Source organism: Bidens hawaiensis, unplaced genomic scaffold, assembly GCF_021521415.1.
Source record: "Bidens hawaiensis isolate Kalapana, Puna unplaced genomic scaffold, B.hawaiensis_p1.1 tig00000142_1, whole genome shotgun sequence".
Classification (NCBI taxonomy): domain Eukaryota; kingdom Viridiplantae; phylum Streptophyta; class Magnoliopsida; order Asterales; family Asteraceae; genus Bidens; species Bidens hawaiensis.
The window spans coordinates 6865554-6879844 of NW_027491019.1; positions in this window are offsets into that span (position 1 = coordinate 6865554).

Consider the following 14291-nt stretch of genomic DNA (forward strand, 5'->3'; position numbering starts at 1 on the left):
GTAGCCACCACGGAAACATCCGCAGCGCTTGTACTTGTAACCTGTACAGAAGTAGGAACGATAGACATACCAGACAGTGCAGCCGGAACGAAACGTACCATCCTTGAAGTCTCTCCAGCTCCCATACCTGCACCTGTCCTTTCCCGTCTTGAACGTCGTATCAGCTTATGTATATCTTCTTCCTCTTCTGACTCATCATCATCCTCCGTTCTCTTTCTCTTCCCAAACGTTCTCTCTCGAGACACCATCAACCGTCTCCCCTCATCCATGATCTCATCCAAATCTGAGTCAGCCATCGACGTAGCTGCTCTAGTAACACTCACACCCGAACCCTGTGCAGCAGAGACCTGCACCTCTTCATGTGTAACAACTTGATCTATATCGAAATAACCTTGACCTCCAAAGACAGCATCAAGATCTATATCCTCTGCAGCCGACACAACAGGCACAGCAGATGATGTAGCTTGAGTTGCTCTTGCCTGTCGCGGTTGAGGATCTCTGAACTCGTCCCCACCAGCAGGAACATACTCTGGGTTGATTAAAAACCCAAACAGTGGAGTATGCCTTGGACGACGTTCAGGGTTGCTCCTCGCACTCGAAGTGCGGCATTGAGCGAAGATACGCTTGCTCACAGATTCCACGTATCTTATTGGTCGTCGCTGAGGTAGATTCGGAGCCACATGGTTCAATATCATCTGGATGAAACGTGGATACATAATGAACCGCTCCCGAGCCATCGCCCTCATCTGTCTGTCAATCTCGTAAAAGACCATCTGATTAAAACTATAGCGTTTATTGTAAGTCAGTGCAGTCATTGCGGACTGCATGGTCGCACCCATACCGTCAGTGCCCGCCTTCCTTCCTGACATGCAAACTATCATGACGTGCATAAGGAAGCGCCACTGATCAAGTAGAAAACCCTTCCGTCTCTGTGTATCGCCTAATGGACCAGAATAGCCCATTCGGAGAAACGCTCCATCACGAAACGGAGCCACAAACTCAGTTGGGTCGTCCCTCGTCTCTTCTCCAAACCGTAACGCCACCCGAATCTGTTCAGAATTGAACTGAACCTGTTGATTGTTCACAGTCGCTCGCATAACCGGGGGCTCAACACGACAATCGTATTCTACCGTCTGCCAAAAGTCTTCGATATTTGGTAAGGATATCGCCAGAGTGTTCGTGATAGCATGAAAAATCCTCGAGCGTATGAGGAAAGTAATAATCTCGCGGTAATCCTCAACGCCGCTCGCTTCCGGGTCAAGGGTGATGTACATATTGTGACCCGGGAAAAATTGCCGTTGGTTATCACCATCGTCTCCTCCTGCACCTCCAGCACCAGCTACTGCAGCCATATCTGCAACAAACGAACCAAGTTAGATAAACGTTAATGAATAACACAAGTTCGCTGGTTACCATGAGCGAAGTTGTGATAAACTCTGTATAGGTGAAGCTAAAGATGAGGCGAAGTTGGGAAAAATAACTCGGAATCGAAATAAACAATAAGTTCGCCGGACAATCAGTAAGTTCGCCGGAGAATACGGATAAGTTCGCTGTTTTTGAAAAGTGATGAACAGTTTGACTCTTGAACATCCTTATATAGGGTCTGGGTTATACAGGCGAAGTTACGGATAACTTCGCCTAGGCGAAGTTATTCACAACTTCGTTTGTTTAACAACATCGCCTATATTTACAAAATCAAACCTTATAATTTGAACATTTTTCAATTAACTCTTTAAAACTTCCCTTTAAGAAATAAATGACATGATCAATTCTAAGTAACCAGTTAAAAAATCATAAAACTATCTAAGTACAAAAACTTTAAAAGTTTAAAGTATAAGGGATCAAATTTCAGTCTAGTTAGGGACTACCACGTTTTAGAAAAGATCCGAACAGGAATCATACTAACTACGTGACTGTCACATAGTTCCGTGTTTAGCTGTATTATGACATATAGAGACAGGTTGTAAGCAGGTATAACTTAAAGTGGTTTTCATCGTGTCTGTGATACGAGTTAGGTTCGATTAAGCCTCAAAATTTAAGTGGGCAACAACTCAGAAATATTGATGCCTCCTATCTATCCTCAAAGCGTATTTGGCTTTCCCCAGTCACCCCGAATTGACCTCGACCCATAGTGTCTGATTAAGTTGTAAGTACTCTTCATCTGTTTCCCGTTCTTCTTCTTACTCTAAGATTGAGAAGTCTTGACACCTTCAGCTATAAAATGTTTCAATAACTCAATTTTTTTTTTTTTTTTTTAATAATAATTCACAAATTTACATAGACTTCAGAGTAGTAAACCAACTGCAAGTCCCGAATCTGGATCACTACAGTTTCTTGAAACGCTATCTTCACGGGAATCAGAACACACATGGGCTCGTGTATGAATGGGTAATCGTTTTTCTGCCTATCATTCGGAAAGATATATATGAAGACATGCAAAACTCTTAAGGAGTTTCCACATAAAATCAAGTAAATTTAGTTTGTATCACATCTACTTTTACGCACCATTAAAAAGTTACCATGACATACAATGACTGTTCTAAAGCCTTTTAAGCCTAATAACTTCACTAGTTAAGCACACAGAATCAGTATAACTATCATTTTCCAAGGTTGGATCAATTTTCTGTTAAACGTAGCAAATGAACTTCTTACGAAGTAACAGACTTGAAAAATAATTTCATTTCCCATTTCTTTCAAAATTTTAACATTAATCGCCCCGACCAAAACAAAGTCTTCAGGTAAACGGCTATCTCGAAGATCCAATGGATCAGCTGGACCGACCACATACTAGTATGTGTCCTTCTAACTAAGTATGATCGACTAATTTTAAGCGAAAGAATGAAAAACTCATCATAAACGCCCTGGTCACTTTCAGTCATCTGGTTAATGGCTATCCTCATATTCTATAAGGACCAAACATATCCTAAGACATGTCCTTCAAACTGAGGTAACCGACATAATTTTAAGCGATTAGTGACGTTTTTTTTTTTTTTTTTTTTATTTAATTACAAGAAAAGCATGGACGGATCACACGAGATATCCCGATATACACAGGTGCGGAATCCCTATGTAGATCGTTACGGACGTAGAACACAAACACACGAACACACGAATACGATACGAACAAACACACGTTATATTAATAACTCAACACGTGATATAATCACAGTTACAGACTCTCAACCTCACGTCACTTGACTCACTGGTTACACGTACTTTTACTCTCTTTAAACAATAATCCGTAACCTATATAAATACACGACAACTTCGCCTGAGGCGAAGTTGTCGTGTATTTATATTGGTTACGGATTATTGTTTAAAGAGAGTAAAAGGGCGAAGTTGTCCATAACTTCGCTTGTTCAACAAGTTCGCCTAGGCGAACTTGTCAACAACTTCTCTTGGTTAACAAGTTCGCCTAAGCGAACTTGTAAACAACTTCGCTTTAAACAAACAAATACATAAACAATATTACAGACTCGATTACAGACATTAGACATATGAACTACTGACATTTATGCACCAACAAAACCACTTCATAAACTTTTGCATTTAGAAACACACTATTAACATCCAGCTGAAACACTTTCATCTCTTTGTGTGCAGCAAAGGCCAGGAATAGTCAATTGCCTCCAATCTTGCCACAGGAGCAAACACTTCATTATAGTCAATTCCTTCTTGTTGGTTAAACCCTTTGACAACTAATCTTGCCTTGTTACGAATGATTACCCCTTTCTCATCTCTTTTGCACTTGAATACCCACTTCGTACCGACTGCATTCACATTTTACGGTTTTTCAACTAAACACCATACTTCCATTTTGTCAAACTGAGCCAGTTCTTCCTGCATGGCTTCTACCCACGAGCTATCCTTCAGTGCCATTTGATAGTTCTTTGGTTCAATCTGAATGATGAAACAGGCATACAAGCATTCATTCATAATACCAGTGTCTTTAATGCTTGCATACACACATGTGTTCACCTCCAAACTTCTTCTGGTACGCACACCATCAGAAGGATTACCGATCACATTATCAAAAAGGATGATTCTTGTGGATTCTAGTAGTTTGAACGGGTTCAACTTCTAGATCATTCTCAAGATTCGAAGAGAGTTCATGAGTTGTGTTGAGTGTGAAACGGATTGAAAAAGTCATCGTCGCTCGAGACAGCTGGAGTTTCAACCGCACATGACGTGATAGGTTGGTTTTCATTACAATGGGGACGATGCACAATGGCCTCTTCTTCATCGAATAGCATCTGAGTGGCCATTCTCTCATCTTTGTCTGCAAAATCTAAGTAAGGTATATTAAAAGATTTAAATAGTTTATCATAGTCGAAAGCCTCTACTGGTCCCATGCTAGGCTTTGGTGATTTGTAACTAGTAATGTCAGTGTTACAGACCACCTCAACCTTGTTGTTTGATAAATTAAAGACTCTTCTGTTGGGTGTCCCAACAACGTAGCCAACCAAAATACCTTCGTCAGCTTTCTCACCAAATTTTGAGTTAGTCTTTAATATCGAACATGGGGACCCGAAAGGTTCAAGACCTTTCAGATTTTGCTTTCTACCATGCATAAGTTCATAACAGGTTTTGTTTAATCTTTTAACAGTTAAAACACGATATATAACAAGCCGTAGCAACAGCCTCCGCCCAGAAAACCACGAGCAGTTTAGCGTCTGCCAGCATAGTCCTGGCGCCTTCGATTAGAGTTCTGTTCTTCCTTTCAGCTACTCCATTTTGTTGCTGAGGATATGGTGCGCTAAACTGATGTTCAACCCCTTTCTGCAATCAAAACATCTCCATTTGGTAGTTCTTAAATTCCGTGCCATTATCACTTCTGATGAATTTAACCTTTCTCCCAACAATATTTTCCACCTTGGTAATCAAGTTAATTACCAACTGAACCATTTCATCTTTTGCCTTCAGAAAATAAACCCATGAGTAACGCGAGTAATCATCGGTCACAACCAAGCAATATGACGTTCCTCCTAGACTCTTGACATTTATAGGACCAAAAAGATCCATGTGGAGCAAATCCAAAGTGGTGACAATTGAGTTAACCCTCTTGGAGTGATGTGGTTTCTTGTGCTGCTTTCCTATCTTGCATGACAAATATTGGTCTTCAAGGTTGAAGTTCTTTAAGGGAACCCCAAGTACCAGCCCATTTTTGACAATGTAGTTCATCTTACGAAGATGAATATGACCCATTCTTCGGTGCCACAGTTCTAACTCAGACTCTGTTTCTTTTGACATAAGACATGACTCTTCCGTCGCCATCTCGGTTGACCGCATGTTCATTACATATGTGTTCTTTTCTCTTGGATCTTTCATCACAACCCATGTTTCAGGAATCTTGAAACCAGGATAAAGCACGAGTGCCTCATCTTTTGCAAAATGCACGGTATATTCTTTGTCACAGATCTGTGAGACACTCAAAAGATTGTGCTTTAACTCTTCTACAAAATTAACCTTTTCCAACTTGATTCTCCCATTAGCAACAGTATCAATGCCAGTAATTATCCCTTCACTTTCTCCTGCAAAACTAACCCTTCCTGCTTGAACAGTCTTCCAATCACGTAACAATTTCTTGTTACCAGTCATGTGCCGGAAACAACCACTATATACAACCCACATGTTGTTTACAGTCCTGCTCGACTGTTCCTGCACAATTAAAGAGATGAATTAGAAGCGGGGGACCCAAGACCTTCTAGTCTTGGGTTGATCAAACCTATTAGAAGACATCCAATTCCTTGGTTGCCCAATGTTCTTTTGAGGAAAGTTTCTGTTTGATCTGAATGGAGAATTTCTAGAACACTGATTATGAGACAATCTATATACCCTTGAGTTTGTAGCATTAATGGATTCATAATTACCCGTTCTGTGGTTAGCTGGGAAAAAACGAGACTGGTTTCATTGAAATCTTGGATTTGTCCAACGATTGAAGTTGGATGTATTAGTATTCTTACTAGTATCAGATTTAGAGTTTTTTTTATTCTCAGTTTTAGTTGGCCTCATATTTCTAGATTTTCTCCGTTTCAGAGGACAGTCATTTACAAAGTGTCCTATCCTGTTGCATCTAAAACAAGAGTTGGGGAACGTTGAACATTCGTATCAAGAGTTGCTTTAGATGATGAGGTTGTGTTCTTATCAGTTTGTCTCACATATGGGGAAACAAATGGGTTTAAAGACGATTTCTTTTTGTCAAACTCATATTCCCCCCCCCCCCCCCCGTTTTGAGTAACACAACTTCATCTTTCATCTCAACAGATTCAAAGGTTCTGTCCGAATTTGATGAAATAGGACTTGTGACATCAGAGCTTGTCTGAATAGTCTCGTTCATATCAACATCGGTGTTGTTCGAACGAACCTTAATTGGTACTATCTGACCAGTTTCAACACAAACGGTTAACTTATTAACAGGATTATAAGTATAATTATTGTTGAAAGGTGGTGGAACTTCAGTGTATCTGATTCCCCCTTTGTTGTTTGGGGAACGTTGAACACTCAGTATGTGATCAAGAACCACAGAGGAATTTCTAAATTATTCAATTTAACTGTTCAATTCCACCACTTTTACTTGGTAATCAACTATCTATTTGTCCTTTTTAGCTATCAGTTTGGTCTTTTCTTCTACAATTTCATAGCTAAGATCAATTACTTGTATTTTTTCAGCTAGGGTAGCCTTAAGCCTTCTTATATCTTTTTCACTAGCTTTTATTTTTACCGAGTAGCTATTTTCTTTATTTTTGGAGTAATGATGTTCCTCTTTTAATTTTTTTAATTCATTATCCAAACAAACAAACTGATCGGTTAAAGATTTCAATTGATTAGAAAGTTTTTCACATTATTCACAATGAGATTCAGATAATACCTTTGAGAACTGATCGTGCACTTCTGCCATGTATGCTTGATTCTCCACTTACTCTTTGTCAAATCTTCCAGTCTCGATGTTTACCAGATTTGCTTGTTCAATCACCTCTTCAACTTGTATATTCCAGTTATACCCACCGTTCTGTTGAGACACCATAGCCTTGATCTTATTTCCACTTCCATTCTGTTGACTAGGCCTGTTCTTACTTCGTTCGACTCTTTCGTTCATACATTCTCTAGCAAAGTGTCCATTTTGTTGACAGTTGTAGCGCGAACCTTTGACTTTTCGAACCCCGGTCTCTCTGCCACTGTAGCTCCATTTCTTCCATGTCATCGGCGTCTATCTGATCATAGTCCTCATCCAAGTTTGTAGGGTTGACTATCTTTCCTTTGATGTAATTCTCATAAGAGGCAATGATAGAGGCATAAAGAGCAAATTGTAATTCAGCTGATTTCACACTCATAGGCATTTGTGAGTAATTCTTGCTAGAAGCACTGGCTGTGGCATTACCAGCTGAGAACTGAGGTTTTGACGAACTTCCACCTGCTACATAGCATATGTCTCCATCCATATTCATCACCACATGACCATCTTGAGTAGAATTTGGTTCGCCTCCTAAGTAATACACAGTCAATTCTGATTTAGAGCTTGAATTTGGAGACCCTTTTGCACCATACATTCCCGGACCCTGAACCTGATCAGTAGGAGTCTCTTTCCTTATCATATTTAGCTCATAATTAGGTAACTTATTGACCACCGTTTCCAACTCAAAGGTTTCAAAATCTTTATCATCTCTTATCAAGACTGTGTATATTTCCCATTTGGGTGGTAGAGCATCCAGTAGTTTTTATACAATTTCTGTTTCTGTGTATTTTAGGGTGTAGTTGTTCAATTCTGTCATTAGGTGATAGTATCTTGTGATTATATCATCAAGTGATTCATTCTTAAGGTACTTGAACACCGAGAATTGAGTTTTCAACAACTTTGACTTTGAATTTCGAATTCCAACGTTTCATTCATAGCGGTTCTCTAGTGCTTCCCACAATTCTCTAGCAATCTCGTACTTTTTGAAGGTATGAAGAATCTCTTGAGGTAGTGCCATTGTTATGGCTGCTAGTGCTTTACTTTCTGCTTCGTACACTTTCTTTTCATCATCCTCCATCTTATTGTATTTCTTAAGTTTCTCACGACCTTCGAACTCAGTAGTCGGTGGAATGTACTCATCTTGAATGCAGACCCACATTTTACATCTTGATATTTCACATACTGTTCAAACCTATCTTTCCATGCAACGAAATCAGATCCTTTAAGTAGTTTTGGAGCTTTAGTTGCTGAACCAGCTTCAACTTCCATCTTTACCAGTTCGGTGATGTTTATCGAAGTCATAATTAAACGAAACGAGACCTGGAATCCAAATAAATTATTCTGTGAACAGTGAACAACGAAGTTATTATAACTTCTCTATAGGGAAAACTTCGCTTGTCCCCAACTTCGCATGACCTCTAACTTAATAATACCAATAACTTCGCCAATGATCAACTTCGCGATTGATTAACTTTGCCTAATGGTAACTTCGCTGAGTTGTATCTTCGCCAAAACCCTAAATTCAATGACGGCAACTTCGCATGATGAACGAATTTCTTTTTTAGTCTGATTATGTTGATCTGGAGGGTTGAGGGAGTAGCAGGAGGGAGCTTGAAGTATATTGATGAGAAACGAAAAAAAGAACGGTGTTTCATGTTGGGTCAAAAGTTTGACCCAAATGAGGAGATTTGACCTAAATGAAGAATATGGAAGATTGGAATCTTCTCAACCTCCTCAGAATCTGCTAAGTATTGAATCCGAGCACACCTTGGGTTCCGAGCAAGCTTTTACTTAGCCGAGTACGAGATTTTGCCTCCCGGGCAAGGTTTACTTCAAATAGTCTTCTTAAGTGGATATCCGGGCAAGGTATGCTATTTAGTGCATTCCCGAGTAAGGATCATTGATTTGGTATCTCCGAACAAGGTTCACTTTGTCAAGCAGGTTTGTTCTTCAAAACCAAGTCTTTTACTCTTTCGAGTAAGGTTTGGTTAACCAAGTCCAAGAAGCCAAGTAATTGGAAGACCGGGCAAGGTATTTATCAATAAGTATGGTCCGAGTATACTTGATGAGTTAAGGGAATATTTCTAAGTTATATCGAGTAAGGTTCAGCTCAAGCAAGGTACAGTGATTCCCGAGTACACTTTGCTAATAAGTTATTCAATGACAAAGAGCCGAACAGGATCATAGAAGAACAGGGTTGCTCGTATGGAGTTGTCGGGCAAAGTCTGATAAATTCAAGATGACTGAAGTCTACTCGGTGAATATTTTACTTGGTAAAATATTCTTTAAGTAAAGTCTACCCGGAAACTGATCCCGAGTACACTTTTATATTTACCAAGTCTGAAGGAAGGCCGAGTACACTGCGTACTCGGAGACTGAAGTTTAATGAAAAGCCTACCCGGAAGACTTGTTTTACACTTAGCTTATTTTTTAATATGTAATTTGAATATGTATTATAGGATAGGGTTTCTAGAAGGAATGACAGTTGTCCTAGGTTGGCAGGCCTATAAATAGAACATTTAGGGCACGCCGCCAAAGAGAGAGACACAAAAAGGAGAACGGGATACACAAAGAGAAACAGAGCACAATACGGATAAGACCGACTCATTAATTGAGAGAATATTGTGTGACTGATCTCTTAGGATTCCTAGAATACCCTAGATCGATTATCCGTTTGTATGATTTTAATATGATATAAATGGAAATCTTTTGAGTGAATCCTGAGTGTCCCTTCTATCTTTGATTATTCATTGCAACCGTATGTTTGTTATTGATTCCGCCTTTAACAAACGGATATCTTTCTAAATATAGTAACCCATCATTAACTCTCTTGTCAACACGATTAATCTGTGTGAGTTATGACATGATTTGAGTAAGATCCAGCTGAAATCCAAGGGGACCGACAAGTGGTATCAGAGCCTTGGCTATGATTAAGCTAGGTTTGTCTTGGGAGATTCTGACCAAGGTGGCTCATCACACAACTGCAAAACAAATGTATGATGCCATCCTTGAAATGTATGAAGGAAATACTGAACTGAAGAACATAAAGAAGCAAAGATTGAAGCAACAGTTGGAAAGGTTCAAGTATGGGGATGGAGAAAGGTTGAAATCAATACTAGAACGTTTTCTGAGTATTATGAATGAGTTGAGAACAACTGATTATGTAATGACTGATTTTGATTTGAATACAAAGTTACTCAACTCAATGCTAAAAGAATGGTATACTGCGTGCAAATTCATCATTCAGAAGCAAAATTTCAATGAATTGAAATTGGATGATGTGGTATGCTTTCCTCAAGCTGCTGAACTTGAAATGATTGAGAATGAGATGATTAAGGAAGATAGACCAAGCTTCAATGTTTCAAGTGCATTGATTGCTCCCATGGGAAATCTGTCCACCAAGAATCAACAGCGAATTCCCATCATAGAAGAACCAGCTGAACAAAATGTTGTCACTCCAAAATCCTTCATTGGGGGTAGCACAAGCATTCAAGGAAATCAACAGTGGTTCAATGTGCAACTGATTGATGATTCTGACTCTGCCTCTATGTCTAGTGGAAATGTTCCTAATACTGGAACAGGACATAGTCAAAGCAATGAAACACAAGCCTTGTTTTCTATGTTTACTGAGTCATATAATGCATTTGTTGCAAAGAACATGATTCACACAAGTGTGGTACAAGATGCTTTAGAACAAATTGATGCAGATGACTTGGAAGACATGGATTTGAAGTGGCAAGCTGCCATGTTGGGTTTGAGAAGTAGAAGGCTGTATAACAGAACTGGTAGAACTCTGGTTTCTGGTCCTAATGACAGGATTGGGTTTGACAAGTCAAAAGCAATATGCTACAATTGTCAGCAACCTGGTCATTTTGCAAGAGAATGCAATCAACCAAGAAATTTTCAGATAAATCAATTTCAGAATCAACAACCAAGAGGTCAGCAGCATTACCAACAAAATCAGCCAAGATTCAACAACAACAGCAATCAAATGAACAACTTCAACAACAACAACTACAACCCAAACTTCAACAACTTTCAGCCTTAAATGAATAATCAACAACAAAGTATGCAACAGAATCAAGGTTTTCAAATGAATAACAATCAAAACCTTCAAGCTGTTCAAAATGTTCCAAACAACACTGTTCCAGCAAATCAAAATCAGATCAAAAATCAAGGAAATGTGGCAGTGACTACACAACATGAAGGAAGTTTTGATTTGACCAGTCATTAAGAAGACATTGCAGATGATATTAGGAAAGAAAATGTGGCATTCATGGCCATAATTGAGAAAGAAAGGGGATCATCTTCTCAGGTACACTCTGCTCCTACAGTTGATTTAAATGAACTTGTCAGTGAATTGAAAACAAAAGTGGGCAAGCTGGAAGGTGAGTGTTTCAGAAAACAAAGTATCATAAATGAGTATGAGGCAAGTGAGATGATCAGTGATGAAAAGATTAAAAGCCTTGAAGATGATTGCATGATCATTTACAGAACTCAAACCAGATACATCACTGAGATTGATGGATTGAAGAAGATGTTAGTTGAAGAAAAGGTTCAAAACACAAGACTAAAGGTTGAAACTGAATTTCTGAAGAATTTAGTCTCAACTGGCAACATATGTGGAATACTGAATCAAGTGAAAGAACAAGACAAATACAAAACAGTTCCACCTCCATTCAACAAAAATTTTATGCCTAAAGTTTACAAAGAGAAAAGAGATGCATACTTACAACAATTCAAAGATGTCTTTCAAGACAGGGAAGAATTTGTTGATTTGTACATAAAGGTAGAAGTAAATGAAGATGGAGAGTTTGTGATTAAGAAAGAAGTGACAGAGAAAAAGTCAATTGGAGTTCAAGTCTCTGAGGATGACTTTGATTCAGATGAGTTGGACCAAGATGATTAGAGTGATTTGAGTGATCAAATTACTGAAAAGGAAATCAAAGCTGCTGAAAGAGGAAGAAAATACAAGAAACCTGAATCTGTTGATAAACTTCCAAAGTATCCACCAGTCCCACCAAGATTAAAGAAGCAAAATAATAAAATGAAAAGAGAACATGTTTCTTTTGATATCTGTGAAAGGAGGAAGATAAACTACAATGCTGTCAGACCACCAAGCAAAGCTGTATTGGCTAGAATAACGCAGAACAACAAATGGAAAATGGTGACTGAAAAAGTTGAAACAGAAAATTATATCCCAGTTTATCCAATCTTTTCTAGTCATGAGGAGTTGGATGTTGGAGAAGTGGAAACTATGGAAGAATATAAGAAAAGACAGTCAAGGGTTAGAGAAAGCAGTGATGAAGAACCTATGATTATGAAGAAAGTTGTCTTTGTCAAAAGCAAAGTTGAAAGACAAGACATCAAGATTGAGGAATTTGTTCCTTTTTCAATTGATTTTGATGGTCTAAAGAATCATAAGACTTTAGGAGTCAATACACCTAAGCCAAGTGAAAGATTCAAGAAACCAAAAGAATAAGAAGCCTTCAAGGGCAAGGTTTGGTGCAAAAAGTGTGATGAATATGGTCACCACACAGATTCATGTAATGAAAAATTCAACCTCAAACCATTTCATGTCCCAAATGGAACAAAGTATGGTCAAGACTTTGTTTTGTACAAACAGAAGTATGATATGTATTTGGGAAAAGGAAATGTGTGTGGAAAGGAGACAAGTAACAAAATGAATGCTGAAATCAAAGGAAAGAAACAAATGACTGAGTCTGTAAGAAGAAGTGAGTCACCACATAAGCACAAGAAGGTGACAAAGAAGAAAAGTCAGTCATTGAAGATTAATCAAAACATTCAATCAGTTGAGTCTGATGAGTCTCAAAAATCATCAAACAGTGAGAAGACAAGAAGGAAAGAAATTTATCTGAGAATAAAACCAAATGAACTGACTGGTGATGAAAAATTATTGATGAAACATGGATATGAACCACAAGCTTTCACTTGGAAACCTAAAGCAGAAACTAAAATTGCAGATGTGACTGATGTAAGAGACTACTCAGAAACAAAGGACTATGTCTTAAAAGAGAATGTCACTGACTCAGTTGAGCCTCAAAGTTCAGTTTCACCTGTTAAAACAGCAAGAGAATGTGGATTTGAAAATGACAATTCTGATAATCTGGAGATCACTCATGCAGATCCTAAACCTACAACACTCACTTCCCAAGCTACCACTGAAAATGACACCGATGAGTTGCAAGTTGATGAAGCTTGCACTTCATCACTTAACTAATCAAATTTCTCTTTGTGCAGGAACATGCTACTCCTTTGAATGATATATGGTATATGGATAGTGGTTGTTCTAGGCACATGGCTTGTGACAAGAGGTCACTTGTGAATTATGAAGAGAAATATGAAGGTCCTGTTGCCTTTGGGAGTGATGAAAATGGTGGAAAGATTGTGGGAAAAGGAATCTTGACAAATGGAAAGGTATCATTTGATAATGTGTTTCATGTTGAGGGACTTCAATACAATCTGCTGAGCATATCACAGATGTGTGATAAGGGTTACAAAGTTAGTTTTGATGATTCTTATTGTTTCATCTTAAAACCTGAGTTTGTAATTCCACCTGAGATGATTATGATGATGGCACCAAGAAATGGCAACTTGTATGAGTTGAATATGAAAGAAGCTATTTCAAGAGGTGGTGCATGTTTTGTTTCCAAAGCCACTGAAAATGAATCTAAATTGTGGCATAGGAAACTGTGTCATGTAAACTTGAAGAACATGAACAGACTGGTCAAAGGTGAGCATGTGATAGGTTTACCTAAAAGAGAATTCAAGTTGGATGATCATTGTGACTCATGTCAAAAGGGAAACAACACAAGTCCACTCATAAGACAAAGCTCATCAATTCAATTGATCAACCACTTGAGTTACTTCACATGGATCTCTTTGGTCCTGTGAGTGTGCCAAGTACTGGAAAGAAGAGATACTGTCTGGTGATCATTGATGACTATTCAAGATATACTTGGGTTTATTTCCTAAGTACCAAGGATGAGTCTGCAGAGTTGATTAAAGGTTGTGTTACCATGATTGAGAACAATCTGAATAAGAAAGTCAAAATGATGAGAAGTGACAATGGTACAGAGTTCAAGAATGGAGTTATGGAAGAATTCTGCACACAGAAAGGAATATTTCAACAGTTTTCAGCTCCTAGAACTCCTGAACAAAATGGAGTGGCAGAAAGAAGAAACATAACTTTGATAGAAGCTGTCAGAACCATATTGGCAGATGCAAATTTGCCTGTCACTTTTTGGGCTGAAGCAATTAATATAGCCTGTTATGTTCAGAACAGGGTGCTTGTAAACAAAAGGCATAACAAGACTCC